The 18,350-nt window shown below is 46.5% G+C and overlaps 1 protein-coding gene across 2 annotated transcripts in view; it reads right to left on the bottom strand.

The window, feature by feature from the left end:
* Positions 1–18,350, bottom strand: part of ZnT63C (zinc transporter 63C) — a 143,137-nt gene that overhangs the window by 106,303 nt on the left and 18,484 nt on the right. The window lies entirely within an intron of this gene.

The raw sequence follows: 18,350 nt of genomic DNA on the forward strand, positions 1-18,350 counted from the left end.
TCTGAGGGCAGAGTAAAAAGGTACTTCGCACTAAGGGTACTATGGACTGCTGCTACATCACTCACTGGGGTACGACTACCGTGGTCGAAGCGGCGAACAAATACTAACTCCTGGTGGCCCAGTGACCTACAGCCGTCTACAGCCTCACCTTTAGTTTACGCAAGTGGCTGTAGGGAAAGGCTCTGCAGGCGAAGTAAACCCACGAGGTATACCGTCCGGGTTTACCCTGTGATCTCCACAAAAAGTCGGGTGTGAGAATGGTAGTTTACAGGGTAGTTAAAGACGGGGGGCTAGAACGAAGTACTGAGGGTTGTACAGGGAGACGGTGATTATAATCAATCTCTTCAGCGCGAAGGTACGACCCTTGAGCATGACACGACGGTACGACCCTTGAGCATGACACGATGGTACGACCCTTGAGCATGACACGATGGTACGACCCTTGAGCATGACACGATGGTACGACCCTTGAGCATGACACGAAGGTACGACCCTTGAGCATGACACGATGGTACGACCCTTGAGCATGACACGAAGGTACGACCCTTGAGCATGACACGATGGTACGACCCTTGAGCATGACACGACGGTACGACCCTTGAGCATGACACGATGGTACGACCCTTGAGCATGACACGACGGTACGACCCTTGAGCATGACACGATGGTACGACCCTTGAGCATGACACGATGGTACGACCCTTAACTACGTCGGTGCGACCCCTCAATAACCCTACGATCATTCACAAACCACAACACCAACACCAATCAAGTACCACCGACATTTACAAACACGACACCAGCACGATTCAGGCACCAACAATATTTACAAACCCAAAAGCCAACACCCTTCAAGTCCCCCCCACACCATCATTTACAGCCCCCTCCACCCAACACACACACACAGACATACACACACACCAAACACCGCCACCATTTAATAAGCCGTGAACGTGAGCACCACGCCCTTGATAATGACAACAGCATCCAACTCTGGAAACACACATCTAACTCACGAGGCCGAAATCATTAACTATAATGCCACGACCAACGCAGTTACGTCACTCTCCTTCTCCTGACTTTACGTCTCTATATTCCTCTTTACTTTCTGACCTTCGTCAGCACTCGAAGTGAGTGAATGAATGTAATATATATATATATATATATATATATATATATATATATATATATATATATATATATAAATCACATGTAATCCACCCCATCCCTTAAATTACACTAACGTACATTAGCAGAGACAGCAGAGAGCCTGGGTAACAGAGACATCAACAGACATATCAGAGGAACAGCAGCAGCAAGAGAAGCAGAGGTATCTGCTGCAGTAATAGCACCAGTAAGGCATCATCAGGCAAACGTCATAACAAGGAGGGGGAGAGACCTGAGTCTTGACACACGAGGAGGAGGAGGAGGAGGAGGTGACAACGGTATTGCTCTCGACAGACGAACCAAAGACGACGTTGCGAGACGTGCTTGACAACTAGGGCGGCATCAGCACCACCACCATCACGACTGACACCCAGAGGCGTCAGCCACGACAAGAGCACACTATCACCTTCAACAACACCAGAGCGTCAGGATGAGCTAGCTGGTACGTCACAGAAAATGGGCTGTGGACTGGAAAGGCAAGCAAGACATAAAAGGGCTGGGGCAGGCTAGACAGGAGGGCGAGCGGGCTGCGTGGACAGGTTGGCAGGCAGGCTGAACAGACAGACAGGCAGGCAGGCAGGCAGACAGGCAGGCAGGCAGGCAGGCAGGGGTACAGAAGACCACAGGGGTGGGTGGCTACCTCCCTGGTGATGACGAGACTCAGGATGAGCTCAATTACAACCAGTTACCTAGGGCCACTCGTCTTCAGGGTGGCTGGCTGGGCTCTGGGTGGTGGTGAGGACTGGCGCTGAGCATCACCACAACAGAGACCTCAACCTCGCGTTAACTCGAGTATGGAACTTACGCACATGCCAATCAACAGGGAACCTCCCAGAGAGAGAGAAGGGTGTGGTCCGTAAGGTGGGCTGGGGAGGATAAATGAGTGAGGAAATACAGGGGAAAGTACGTATTTCTAGTGGAGAATCATGGATTACGAGCGGTATACAACACCCACCAGGGAGGTGTCTATATACATCGGTGAGCGAGACAGACGTTCCAAGGGTCGCACTCGAAAAAAGACAGGAGGTGGAAATGTCTAGGGTGAGGAAGGGTGACAGCAGCAGCTCCTGCTTTCCAACACACTAGTCAAGAGTGACGGGAATACACACGACAAACATCCCTGGTCAAGGGTGACAGGTCGACTACACACTACACACTCCCGGGTGTAAAGGGCGACCGAGTAGACACAATACACACCCTCCGGCTTAAGGGTGACGGGGATATACACACCCTAAAGACATACACACCCTAGTCAAGGGCGACAGGGTCACAAAAACTACGAGAGTTACCGATACTCTCCTCACACCATCAAAACTACAACCCACACACTGTAACAACACTGTCCCCCCCCTCCCCCCTAACACAACCACCCCCCAACCACTGATAAAATGGACGTTTTTAGTACGACCAAAAAAAAAACAGAAAGGTCTACACCAGCCATTTCTAGCCTTTCCAAGACCATGCCTCGTACACTCTTACCCCCAGTGATGAATGTCGTGACATCATATATATATATATATATATATATATATATATATATATACATATAGACACGTTTCTTGAGACACGGAGAAAATGGTCTACGGCAGCGAGCCTTCTTCTGCCTCCCTGACAACGGCGCTCCAGTACCGAAGCTCCGGCGGAAAAGGGTCGTGACATCTTATCAAACCACCTCTTTGAAATCAGGCGACGTCGGAGGCGTCGTGGTGGTGGTGGTGGTGTCCAGGTGTGTGTGTGTGTGTGTGTGTGTGTGTGTGTGTGCTATTTATAAGGAACTCGTTCGGGCCACCTATATTTAGCACCCAAACTGGTTTTTGTCCTACAGCAGACTGGTTCATGGAGATTCATGAGTATTTCATTCGTGTTTTAATCTTCACAGGTCCAAGAACGCTCTCAACGTGGATGCCTCCTCCTGCCTATAGGGTGCGTTTAAAGGATTCTGGTCGTACATATAGAGTTCTTTTAACGCCACCAAATACGATTCTCTTTTTTTTTTACGCAACAAATACGATTCTTTTTATCTTATTAATCGTGTGTTCTGCTGTGAGGCCTTCCGTGTTTACTAGATATCCACAGGGTGATGGATAACAAATATGTATAACACAAGTCATTAATAAAATTCTACATAAAGCATGGTAAAAAGTGGAATGTGCTAGGGAAAGTCAGACAGAAGGAGGCCTGAAGGTCTATGACGAGGTTATCTGCTGGTGGACAATAACAACAGGTAATATATGAGCATGACGCGTCACGCTGTATTCCAGTACCGGGCTTCGGATCCCGGCTTTCTTAGTGACAACCTTACCAGAGATGGGTAAAGCCCTTTTACGTTTATCTCTCCTCGTGAGGATCAAGAAGGACGCTCAAACAAAATGAGCAACGACACTGAATTGCAATTCGTGGATGGGATCCAGTCGCTGTGGGCTGAAACAAATGAGCAACGACAGAGAACAGCTATTCGTGGATGACCTTGGAAGAGAATACGGGTAACCCATTAGGGAGGCCATTTGAGGCCGAGGTTAGGCCACCCGCTCTACCATTACCCACTGAGCCATACATGCATAAAACGCTTCCTTGGTGGCGAGCACGCCTCCTTCTGACGCCCATTACATCATGCACACTCAAGGGCGCCCCTGAACCTTCGCTAGGCGTCGACAGTGAGACGTGTTCACCTCACCCCACCTACGATACATCGAACACGTATGCATCTCTCTCTCTCTCTCTCTCTCTCTCTCTCTCTCTCTCTCTCTCTCTCTCTCTCTCTCTCTCTCACTGTATGCTTTAGCTACTATTACTACCGCAAGCAAAACTGTCATTGCTTTAAGCCAACCAATCAGAAAACGAGTAGTGACACTCACACAGGGCAATCAGGTGACCTTGATCATCGCGATTATGTTTACAAATATCATGGGAGCTTTGGCAACACAGAGCTATGTTGTTAGGCCAAACACTCATACGTCTACGACAACAGAGGTCACATTAAGTAACTACTGCACATAATATTCGAACGTGAGGTGGAACACTTCCCACAATGTATTTATTTTTTGATGAGCTAAATCTTTTGAAAAATGAATATACTTTGATATCGTAACTGATAATTTAAGATTATATCATCGATTCTGATAGCTTATCTGCCTTTAAATATAAAAGGCAATCTGCTTGACCTTGCCCGACTATAAAGCTGCCTGATTCTAGACCTGACATGAACTGGTCCGTAGGTCAGTGTAACTTCCCAAGCCTCCTTTCTTAAAGATGGGCACGACACTGCCTTCTTCCATTTTTTTCTGGCTTCCGTAGCTTCCCCCACCCACAATTCTGAGCAACATTCCAAGCGGTGAACGCGTATCAGCAAACTTCTTCAGCTAATTCGGAGTTAATTCAACTGGTCTATGTTCCTTATATGGGTCAAGGGCCCTTAAGTAGTCTAAATACGTCTTCTGTTCTTTTAATTGCTTTCCGAGACCTCTTCTTCCACTGTGTAAACAGATATGAACTTGCCATTTCAGTGTAATCACCTATTCGTGTGTGTGTGTGTGTGTGAGAAAGTCTCGGTGGGGCCAAAAGTCTCCTCCCATCACAGTCTTCTTCCTGCTACTGCCACCTCAGCCCAGCCTAGCCTTGCCCTCACGTTGGGGCTATTAAAAAAGACGCTGACACTCGCAGAAAGCTGCCCCGTCCTCCTAGGAGGAGAGGGAGGGAGGGAAGTCTGAGGAGGGGAGAAGAAAGGGGAGGTTAGGCTAGGTGGTTTTAGTTGGGTTAGGTTCCCTCTGGTTTGGTCTGGTTCAGTTAGGTAAGGACAGAATAAGGGTAGGTTAGTACGGAACTGGACAGGGCAGGAACAGGATAACAAAGAACTCGACTGGATAGAATAGTATAGGATTCGGACAGTATTGGACAGGATACAAAAGGATAAGATAATCCAGGTTGAGCCATTTCAGCTTCGCTCTGGTTTGAGAAAAATGGTGAGGAAGATGGATACTATGACGACACTAGTAGGCTGAACAGATGGAGGCCTCGACAACACAGACAAACAAAAACTACTGTCGTCGATAAGACACTGTCCTCTACATGATGCTGTCATCAACACGGAAGGACTGGTCGGTTCTGATGGGTGAGAGTAATGCACTCTCTACATGTACGACGAGAAGCCTCTGTTGGTGGCTCCTTATCAACACCTACATCTACGACTGGTAGCCTCTCGTGAGACTTTATATGAGCCTTTATACTTGGCGGTATGTTGGTCCGAACAATAAGACTCACTGGCCTCTTTAACACCTGCAACAACAAGACGCCACTGAGACCCAACTGCCTCTATACCTAGGACTGGGCAAACTCTTGATTCAACAATACTGAAGCTTCTGAACCACTGGTTCAGAGTTACGTTTGATTTGATAAACAACGACGCTTCTCTGAACCACTGGTTTATAGTCTCGATTCGATCCAATAACCACTGTTTCACAGTTTCGTTTCAGTTCAACAAAACTGAAGCCTCTGCATCACTAGTCCATAGTCTCGTTTCGATTCAACAACACTGAAGCTTCTGCGCTACTGATTTACAGCCTCGTTTCAAATGAACAACACCGAAGCTTCTGCACTAGTTCACACTCTCGTTTCAATTCACCAACACTGAAGTTCCTTCTGCACCACTGGTTCACAGTCTCGTCTGAATTAGCTCACTCACCTTTACGTAAACCTGTGACCAGTAAACTCTGACCTTAAGCTTTCAGCCTACGAGTAGAGAATTCTGAATTGTGAATTCAGCTACAGTTTCATCGCTACAAGAGAGGAATGTGAAGAATCATTCACACATTAAATGGAATAATATTCCTAAGTCATTCAGTATCATTTGAATGACTTAAACATAATACTACCTACGTATCTCCTACGATTCGTAAAAGGCGATTAAGAGTTGCTGCAAATCCTATCTCTCCTGCAATGCTTTCCCAAAGACGGAACAGAGGAAGGAGTCAAGCAAGGAGTTTCCTATCTTTATATTCCTTCTAAGGCTCAGTCATATGTTCTTGACGCTACCTCGCTCACGCGGGAAATGGAGGACACGTATGAAAGATATCCTCCATAACCTACCAAACCCCTATCACACCTAGCAAACCCCTTATCATACCTAACACACCCTTATCACATATAACAAACCCTAATCATACCTAACACACCCTTATCACAACTAACAAACCTCTAATCATACCTAACACATCCTTATCACATAACAAACCCACCTCTAATCATACCTAACACATCCTTATCACACATAACAAACCCCTTATCATACCTAATACACCCTTATCACACCTAAATAAAGCGCCATCATACCATTCCCGCAACTCCATAAAGAAAGAGGGTGACAAGGTCAGGGGAACATGACCTTGGTACACGCCCTGTTAACACCCTCCCTCCAACAGCCAGCCGACGGATGCAAACAAGGCAATTACAAAAAGCTATCTGATAATTAGGTAATGATAATTACCGGCCGGTCGGTCATGTGACCTACTTCTGCCGTGGACGGGGTGACCTTTGCTGACCTAAATCACTTGGGGTGAAACACACACACACACACACACACACACGCACACCTAGTACTTTTTACAAAGGGACAAAACGAGCATAGAACTCTCCCCCGTAACACATCAACAGCAATCACACACACACACACACACACACACACACACTGGAACGCAATCATACATATATCTATACTTAATACTTGCCCAGACATACTCCTGCATACATCAACGTACGTACAGCAAAAGAAATATATATATATATATATATATATATATATATATATATATATATATATATATATATATATATATAAAGGTTGGATCGTGACATCCCAATTACCAGCCCATCAAGAAATAAATTACGGACAGCTGGCAAGGCTGAATAGGCAAGTAAATGGACCCCAATTATAAGACATGACTCATTATCTGCTATCCCTTGAATGAGTCATTTGTCTTAGGACATTACGCAGCTAATTATATAAGAGAGATAGTTAACGTACGGATCTGATACAGCTAATGGAAAAGACGTATTCATTCCAGCATTTATATAATTACGTAGGGCAAGAATAGGACGGTCAAAGTCTTGCTATTTCACATATACACCTGGCGTTGATCTACGCGGCCGTTTTCTAACCCCGGAGCTCGGCCTGGGAAGACCCACCTTTGTTCTTCATCAGAACCTGATCGACCAGGTTGTCTGATGCTGCAGCTTTAAATTCATATATATATATATATATATATATATATATATATATATATATATATATATATATATATATATATATATATATATATAAAATTCCGGGCTTTCCTTTTTTAAGCAGCCTTTTACTCTACACAGTCATACCAGGGAGACCAAAAGTAACCTGTTTTCTCTATCGCCTAATATAAACAAAGGGCACGACATGCTCCACACACACACACACACACACACACACACACACACACACACACACACACACACACATATAATCTTTACCCTAAACGTAATGAGATGGAGATCCGTTTTCCACACAATTACATACACGCTATTCAACGACCTAACCACCCTAGTCACAATACGTGCTATACCGCCGTTTCAGATGTCATTACTATGTAGTAATTATAGTGGTTAAGGACTATTACAAGGCATTGGGACCATTAGCCAACCATCAACAGGATTAAGAAGTATTCACGGAGTCATTTAAGTCATAAGGAAGCAAATTATTCAACAACTATATCTTGTGAGTTGGCCAGTTCCCCCCCCCTCCCTCCCACACACACACACACACACACACACAATACACATTATGAAAAATAAATAACCTGTTGTATTATGCATAATATCCACTAGTCTATCATGAAGGATATTAAGCCAGAACTCGTACCACAAATCAAATATACAATGGACAAAAACTGGCTATGTTGGTAACGAGCACGTATGATGTGATTGCCTTTTAGTACTGTACGAGGAGGGAGTTTTACACTCGGGAGGCTCCACATCTCGTAGGTATATATATATATATATATATATATATATATATATATATATATATATATATATATATATATATTTTCTTTTTCTTTCTTTCATACTATTCGCCATTTCCCGCGACAGCGAGGTAGCGTTAAGAACAGAGGACTGGGCCTTTGAGGGAATACCCTCACCTGGCCCCCTTCTCTGTTCCTTCTTTTGGAAAATTAAAAAAAAAAAAAAAAAAAAACGAGAGGGGAGGATTTCCAGCCCCCCGCTCCCTTCCCTTTTAGTCGCCTTCTACGACATGCAGGGAATACGTGGGAAGTATTCTTTCTCCCCTATCCCCAGGGATAATATATATATATATATATATATATATATATATATATATATATATATATATATATATATATATATATATATATATATATATATAACTCTATCGTTCTGCATAAATCAAAATGTACTTTTATTTCTGGGCTAAAAGTAATCATAAAAGTAAAAGTAATAGTCAGTCCTTTTCAAACGTCTTCTGATACAAAGCACACTCTTATCATGTAAAACTTTGATAACTTTTATAACAATGAGCACATGACTTCCCTGACTTATAACTAATATACTTCGTTGCTTAATATCTTTTTTTCACTAACAAAATTCGACAGAAACATGAAACAGGAAACCATTCGTTGGAACGACCAATTTAAAAAGTATACCAACATTTATAGCGCTGATTATTGAGCTTAATGACCCAAATTCAATCCATATCAATATTACATAAAAACATTTAAAAACCTAAAAGAAAAAAAATCTGTGAAAAAATCTCAAGTTCATAATACCTTAAGAGGAAGGAAACTGGCATATAAATATATCTATCTCCGAAGCAATAGCTCACTTTACGACCTTATGGAAGCTGGCATGTATCTATCAGCGAAACAATAGTCCCCTTACGAACATAAGGAAAGTGATAGTATAGGAGGAGAGGGGCTTTCCAGCCCCATCCCCGCTCCCTACCCTCTTGGTTGCCTTCGACGACAGGCCAGAGATCCGTATGAGGTATTCTTTCTCACCTATCCCCAGGAATGATGAATAATAATCTTTAATATCTGCGTCTGTTACACACACACACACACACACACACACACACACACACACACACACACACACACATACACACCTGGCGCTCGAAATAAGTGTGTGTGTGTGTGTGTGTGTGTGTGTGTGTGTGTGTGTGTGTGTGTGGCAGAGAGAGTCTCATTAAGGCAACACCTGGTGGTCTTCTGCCCATCATGCACGGCAGAAGAAGATCAACACACACACACACACACACACACACACACACACACACACACACACACGTGTCATGTCCTTGTGCCAGACACTGGCCCTGGGGGGAACCATGGACGGGTCGCACCTGCGGCAGAAACACAGACTCCAGACCTACACTCCTCTCTCTCTCTCTCTCTCTCTCTCTCTCTCTCTCTCTCTCTCTCTCTCTCTCTCTCTCTCTACCAACTCCAGCAGCGCCGTCAACGACACCGGGAGCAGCAGCAGCAGCAGCAGCAGCATCTCCTCCAACGCCAACAACACCACTGGTAGCGCCCTCACCAACACCAGCACCAGCGACATCAGGGAAGCCATCACCAACACTCACACCACCACCCCATCACACCACCACCCCATCATTCACCCACACGACCACCGCCATCACTCTATCCCATCACCAACCCCATCTCCCTACCCCGTCACCATCTCTCTACCCCATCACCATCACCATCACCAACACCAGCTACGGCGACAGAGGCAGCAGTAGAGTGAGGGAGGAAGAGCTAGATCGATGCATACACCAAGATCCTGGCAGCCACACGGGGCAAGTAAGTAGTAGCGGTAGTAAACCTAATATCTGGGTCAACCTGACACACACACACACACACACACACACACACACACACACACACACACACGCTTCACCTATGGTAAGAACTCGTATCAAATATTCTTAAGTTCGTCTCATTTCTGAAATAACCATGACAGAAGAATGTGGACAAATAACATAATATATATATATATATATATATATATATATATATATATATATATATATATATATATATATATATATATGGATAACGAGTCATCACTCCTTTAACCTAATGAGGTAAGAGTCGAGCACGTGGGCATGACCCTTGAGCACGACCCTTGAGGTCAAAAGTCCCCAACCAACGTATCCAAGGGACTTCCCACTGTCCTTTCCAGGGTCGTGCCGTCGCATCCCCAGGTCGTACTGCCCGACTCATAAGGCTTGCGCCGTCGTGTGCTCCGTGGGCATCAAGGACGTGCACTCAGTAGAGTCAGTGCAATGACCTCCTGGGAATGCTGCGATGTAGCACAGTGTAATAATAACACGCACGACACCTACGGACGCAAAGACGAATCGAACACCACTCCACTTTCCTCCCTATCTATCTACCTATCTCTCCCCCACAACATAACACCCACCCACAAGCGCAATTCCGAGGTAACGAGACGTTATCATAACGGCCAATCCTCGTGTGGCTGGCCTCCATAAGATAAACTATGGGAAACAGCACGCGTGTGAGCGCCCGAACGGGTCTGTGACGGTGGATCTCCCGACGTAGGCTCTCACCAAGATCTCACCAAGGTCTCGTGTCCAATTCGACTCTCTCCCAAACAAACAACATCCCTATTTATCTTTTCCAACATATAAGCCAACACGGTAACCGGTGTGTGTGTGTGTGTGTGTGTGTGTGTTCCAAAATACATTCTTCACCGCGTCAGTCCGTACCGAGGCGACACAAAGAGCTACAGAGACAATGGCAGCGACCTACCTACCTACCTACCTACCTACCTACCTACCTCCCGACCAACAGACAGACAGCTCCGGGTCACTGGCACCCCCCCCCCCTACCCCACCGACCAACCCCAGGCGATCAATGTCAGGCCCACTATACGTGAACTGACTCCCTGTATTTACCACTTATTCCCGTGCCCTACTCTCGCTACACCGACACACGGACCTCAACTAGGGACACAAGGCAGGGTAGTCTATCTTCAGGGACACAACCAGGGTAGTCCATCTTCAGGGACACAGGCAGGGTAGTCTGTCTTCAGGGACATAAGCAGGGTAGTCTATCTTCAGGGACGCAATCAGAGACGTTTATCTTCCTCACTCTATCTTTAGCCGTTCTAGTCGGTGTTTAGCTTTCCCAGTCCGCGTTCAGCTTCCCCGATAGCTTTCTCTGTCAATATTTAGCTTCCTCCCGCGCTGCTCCTAAGCCAATGATCACAGTAGAGCAGCAGTTCCTGGGGATATATCCTATCTATTGCACACACCGCTGAAGGATCGGTGGATAGCGTTCCCCGGCATTCACCGCCTCAGGGACACGCCATCCCCCCACATGGGATGTTAAACATGTGCCTAAACCACACGATCGCTCGTCTGTAATGGCTGAAGCGGCGACAATAATAAAGGTGTGGCGGTGCGCGGGTGGTGGTGCATTGGTGGCGATGGTGCACTGATGGTGGTGATCGGTGGTGCACTGGTGGTGGTGATGGTGGTGCACTGGTGGTGGTGATGGTGGTGCACTGGTGGTGGTGATGGTGGTGCACTGGTGGCAGTGGTGGTGATGGCAATGGTGTGGTGGTGGGTGGGAGGGCGAGGTTGACAAGGGCGTTTTCTCACTCCTCATGTGCTACCTTGCTTTCCTTTCTTGTCCACGTGATCAAGTGTGTGTGTGTATGTGTGTGTGTGTGTGTGTGTGTGTGTGTGTGTGTGTGTGTGTGTGTGTGTGTGTGTGTCGGTTTCAACTTTCCATCTCGTCTCATCGGTGATCGCTTGGCTCACGTGGCAGAAAAGCGTCCAAGTTGGGAGAAGTAGTGGCAAACTGTGCGTCTCGCTCCCGCCCTCTCGCAATACGTTCGTCACCCTAACTTACTCGTCTGACTAAATCAAGCAGGTGTTGGGGAGCAACGGCCTTGCTTCTGGTCCCTCGTCTGGGTTCGCCTGCCATACCTGAGGTGAACCCTTACCACGGTTGGAGTATACAGACACCCGCCTACTCCTCCACCAAGCTACCGTTCCTTGCTTGCTCTGCTCCAAATGGACACACCGACAGCAAAGGACGATTGCGTTTCGCTCACAGCAACTTGCCTGAGGTGAAAGCACCATTTTTTTTTTTCCTTTTCATTCACTGAAGAAACAGAAACATTCATCGTTTCCTTCATGCTCTTTCGCCTCGGCTAGCGACAGCATCGTGTTCGGTCAGAGGTGGAAACAGAAAGGGCTTTTCTACTTTCCCCTTGTGCTCTCTTACTTTAGCCAGTCAGCCCTTTAAAGAGATAGAGCAAGTGCTGGTCCGGTCTCCACTTACGTTCCTTTTTGCCTCGTCTAACCGGCCACGTTCAGCAGAACGTAACACGAGGCCTCCCTTGCCTCGCCTTCAGCTCCTCTGTATTACATTAAAAAAGTGTGTGTGTGTGTGTGTGTGTGTGTGTGTGTGTGTGTGTGTGTGTATGTTCCAGCCCCACACTTCCATGCACTGGGTTGGACCCCACTCCAGGACATACGTTGGCTCCCAGCCCTACTCTTCTTCGCTTCGTCTTCAGAACGTTTAGTGACACGAGACTGGGCCCTTCCCATCTCCTAGTGAGTCATGGACTTAAGAGGGCGTACTGGGGAACGGAAGGGTGACCTTTCCCATTACCCCTTAACTCTCCTTTCCCACGTCTAAGAAACCAAGCCCGAGCATAACTTATCTCGTTCTCCCTCATTCATACGCCACAAATGGACATACTTAGATTACAAAGAACTTGTAACCATTTCTTTGTCTAAATGAGCAAGCTTGGTCGTCCAGTACGTCTAAATAAGTGCAAAGAAACACTTTCTCGTCCCTAAAACTGCTCTTTTTTTCACCTTCCGTAACGTCTATGACTGTCTTACGTTTATGCAGATCTGCACACACAATAACAGTTCCGTCGTTCCCCGTATACCGCAACGATCCAATTCATTATATACAACAAATATCAATTAAAGCAGTCTTTCCACATGACGCCGGCGTCATATCGAAATATAGGGATAATGAGGCCCAACACTCTCAGCATCGTCTGAAGTGATGACCACATCCGTATTGCTTTCTAACTTTGAGAAACCTGTGCTATATAATTTCTGGTCGTCCAAGTAAGGCACACTACACTGGTTGACCATCACAGTCTCGCCTTAATCTCCCAGAATGCCTCCTGTCTTGCCGTCAAACAAAGCCACCGTCTCCAACATAACACATAAATATTCCAAGACGTATAAACATAATCCAATCAGAAACAAACACCCACAAAGAAGGGGGGCGGGAAATATAATGGGACTCTTGCTACCCATCTCGTCATCCCCCTCCGCGGGAACAATACCCCTGGAATCACGGCACACGTGAAAGACTAACATTCTCATTAACAAAGACCAGACAGAATAATTCAGCAGACTCCGTCCGTCCGTCCGTCCGTCCGTCAGCGCCCGACTCCCGCCGCCCCCCACGAGAGCCTGGCCACCTCCTCCCTCCTCCTCCCCTGCACGCCAGCAAGGATGACTCGTCGTCGGGAAGTGTCTGGAAACTGGGGCTCTTCGTGAGATGCATTGTCTGAGACAGTTTCTTCTGAGACGCTACTAACTCATGAATCACAGCCACGAACGCTCCCAAGACGAAAGGGTTTGGTTCGCAACCATATGGTTGACTGGCTCGCTCGCTGGTTGTTTGCGCTCTACGTCGATCAACCGCAAAAAGGGTCGTTAAGACCGCTAACGTTAAGATAACGTTCAACGACTCGTATAAAGTCTTGAACACCTTCAACCGTTACGAGATAATTTCAAGCCAACACTCACCCTCGCTATATGGCTATGGCCCTTGAGTACCAAGAACCTCGCTCTTCTGTATTACATATAAAGCTCAGAATAATCTTATTATTCGGTACATCTACAGTACATCTATGTAGCAGTGCACCTCTGTAGCTTTAGTATCATTATCCTGGGAAAGCTTACGTTCAAAAGTCTTATAACTACGGACGTAGAGATGGCGAAATGTCATGTGCACTATACATTTGCATGCTGCTTCATCACACCAGAACTTTGGGAAAAGACAATTGAGAATTGCCTGCTGCACTGGTGGCAAAGTGCATAAGTAATTTCTAACTATTTATGTATTCTAATTCGTTTATTACGCCCCGCGGAGGGAAGAAGGGCGGGAGACACAGGCCTAGTGGCAAGAACTTGCAACCAGGCTCCGAAGCATATCCCCACAGCACACACAAATTACGGCAACTGTGAGTTCTGTTCATAGCTTAACACTTGCTTATGATGAAGACTCAAAAACGTCATCTGTTGGCTTCAAACAGCCTCAAAAGTACCTCGCTGTCTGTTTTTGTTTTCGTTCCTCAACTGTGGTCAAGGATTCAACCGACAAGCTCATCATTTCGAGACGGCTCGAGACAACGTTTCGGTTGCCCGATCCTGCTCAGTGACTTAAGTCAACTGCCATTTGAACGCATCCAGTACATCGAGTCGTGTAAACTGTTTTACGTTGAGGGGGGGGGGAAAGAGAGAGAGAGAGAGAGAGAGAGAGAGAGAGAGAGAGAGAGAGAGAGAGAGAGAGAGAGAGAGAGAGAGAGAGAGAGAGAGAGAGACTGACTTTGGTCTTCGAATCATCTTTAACACCAGAAAAAGAAAAAAGAAAACACACGTTTCCCACGATTTCTTTCCACTTGATGGTTACGGCAAACACGGGTAATACACTCGCTCATCAATGATGGATCTTTTAATTACATAGGAAACGCAGGACTCACTCTTATGAAACCACCTCTTCCTGACTTATGGCGTGCATAACTTAAAACAAAAAAATAATAATAAAATTCTCGAACTTACGACAGAAGTAGGAGAATAAAACTTGAGAGTCTAATTAAGAGAGCAATATTCTCCACAGAAATAATGCCTCGGTTTTATAAGACTTGTTATAAGACGCGTGGGGCGGGGCTGGGCTGGGCTGGGCTGGTTAACTTCTTGAGCAGGACGGTACGATAGCCTGACCTTGTTGACCCATGACCTCTGCGGAGGTCATCGTTCTGAAGCTGCGCACCGTCGCGCCCAAGGGCTGAGCCTCTCTGCTCAATGGTCGTACCGTTGTGCCCAAGGATCGTACCGTCGTGCCCAAGGGCTGAGCATCCCTGCTCAACGGTCGTACCGTTGTGCCCAAGGATCGTACCGTCGTGCCCAAGGGCTGAGCCTCCCTGCTCAATGGTCCTACCGTTGTGCCCAAAGATCGTACCGTCGTGTCCAAGGGCCGAGCCTCCCTGCTCAATGGTCGTACCGTTGTGCCCAAGGATCGTACCGTCGTGCCCAAGGGCCGAGCCTCCCTGCTCAATGGTCGTACCGTCGTGCCTAAGGATCGTACCGTCGTGCCCAAGGGCCGAACCTCCCTGCTCAATGGTCGTACCGTCGTGCCTAAGGATCGTACCGTCGTGTCCAAGGGCTGAGCCTCCCTGCTCAATGGTCGTACCGTTGTGCCCAAGGATCGTACCGTCGTGTCCAAGGGCTGAGGCTCCCTGCTCAATGGTCGTACCGTTGTGCCAAAGGATCGTATCGTCGTGTCCAAGGGCCAAGCCTCCCTCCTCAATGGTCGTACCGTTGTGCCCAAGGATCGTACCGTCGTGCCCAAGGGCTGAGCCTCCCTGCTCAATGGTCGTACCGTTGTGCCAAAGGATCGTACCGTCGTGTCCAAGGGCCGAGCCTCCCTGCTCAATGGTCGTTCCGCCACGTTTAAGATGTTAAGAAAGAGAAGGTAAAAAAAAAAAAAATCTTCCACAGAATCATATAATTCTGCTCGTCCCTCACTTGCATTACACAACGTTGAATATTTCGCAATTCTAGGCTTTAAATACACTTTGCTTACGTAACATTCCGGAGATAAATGGCACAGCACGAAGTAGTAGTATAAGGCATTTCAGAGTCGATCGCCATTGTACATCTGGCAACCGCATGTAAACAAAAACACATGACGTCATAAAAGATGCCAGACATCACTCTTTTACATAATTTAATGTACTACATCATTAACCCACCTCAACTTACCATATCTTGTCTGTTTCTCTGTTTCCTCAACACTAATTCAAAACCTCATGAAATATTATCTAAATTCTATTCCTTGAATCCACACTGAACACGGAATGCTTAGACAAATGGGATTCACAGTGACGGATATAGCGTTATATGCGGATGACACAGTTTTGATAACTGGGGAATCAAATCAGCGAGTTTTAAACCACGGTGAAGACGGTGGACGCCCACTGTGAAGTACGGTACGAGTCATCGAGGAAAACATCTCAACTCAGACAAGAAAAGGACTAAGGGAAGGGACACAGTGTGAGGCTGGTGATGACTAGGAGAGGACATATGAAGGGAGGAGGGGGCTAACATGGAGTGAGGCTGGCAAAGACGTGGAGAGGTCATCAGAGAGAACATGGGGGTAGGGGGTGGTTATGATACGGAGAGGACGCAGAGCAGGGATGATGATGAGACGGAGAGGACACAGAGCAGGGCTGATGACGAGACGGAGAGGACACACAGCAGGGCTGATGACGAGACGGAGAGGACACACAGCAGGGCTGCTGACGAGACGGAGAGGACACAAAGCAAGGATGATGATGAGACGGAGAGGACTCACTTGCAGATACAAGATCACGTCTCCAGTGACTTGCCCAAGCTGACATCCAGTCAAGGGGAGACTGAAGTCTGTATAAGTAGCTATCCAGCGAGACATAGCTGTACTCATTGTAATAGGATGCTACACAGCATTAACTACTGAAACAAGATACTATACAACTTTACCCAGTGTCATAAAGATACTAAGTAACTTTCATTGATGAAATACGATACTAAATAACTTTAACCATTACATAATAAAGATACTACATAGCTTTGCCTACAGTAAGAAGATACCACACAGCATTATCCACTGTAATAAGATACTACATAGTTTTACCCACTGTAAAAGGTACTACATAGTTTTACACACTGTAACAAGATACTACAAGACATTACCCAGCGTTAAATGAAAAGACATAGCTTTCACTGCCATAGATAACTAACTCTAAACAGATAACAGTCTATGGATATCTACGTTTCTAACTGTAAATAACACAAAACGACATTTCATTCATTTCATGGCAGCAACCATAGCCAACTTTCTCACGATCCCCTGACCTCAAACTATAGTTATCACAGAACTATACAATCCAACAACATCTACTGTCTCTGTGTGTCATACTCCTGACCTCACACTATACAACCCTACAACATCTACTGTCTCTGTGTGTCATACTCCTGACCTCACACTATACAACCCCACAACATCTACTGTCTCTGTGTGTCATACTCCTGACCTCACACTATACAACCCTACAACATCTATTGCCTCTGTGTGTTATACTCCTCACCTCACACTATACAACCCCACAACATCTACTGTCTCTGTGTGTCATACTCCTGACCTCACACTATACAACCCTACAACATCTATTGTCTCTGTGTATTATACTCCTAACTGACGTGGTCTACGGCTCCTATCTGGACGTGGCCAGCAACAGGGTCATGAGGCCGTCGTCAAAATACACCCACAAGTTTCCCTTCACCGCAGGACAAAGGCACACCTCGACCTCACCCTTCTCCAGTTATCGAGGCCGAAAGCTCCCTCGCAAGAACAACTAGAGAGAACGACGAGGTGTTACCATGGCCCGCCCGCCTCGCAGAATGCGTAAACCCGACGCCTCCAAAGACGTCATCTGAAGCTGTCTGGCTGTGAATATTTCACTGCGGCCCATCTGGGCAGGTGGGATCCGAGGCAGGCAAGTTTCCCACAGAGCGATCCTGCCACTCAAGATCTCACTCAACAGCAGGACACACACACACACACACACACACACACACACAGGCTATTCAAAATTCAGGAGTATATTCTCGAGAGGAAGAGGGACCTCATCCACAACACGCTGAGATGCCTGAATTACAGTACTGCCAGCTGTAACTAGCGACACACAAGTAGGCGTTCATTACCAACGTTCCATGCGCACTCAGCGCACCCAGGAAATCAGTTGAGGCCAACGGATGCGCACCCGTGTGTCCCCCATCTGTGAGTGACATCTGGATACACTCCACCTTC

This window comes from Panulirus ornatus, chromosome 33, assembly GCF_036320965.1.
Source record: "Panulirus ornatus isolate Po-2019 chromosome 33, ASM3632096v1, whole genome shotgun sequence".
Lineage (NCBI taxonomy): Eukaryota > Metazoa > Arthropoda > Malacostraca > Decapoda > Palinuridae > Panulirus > Panulirus ornatus.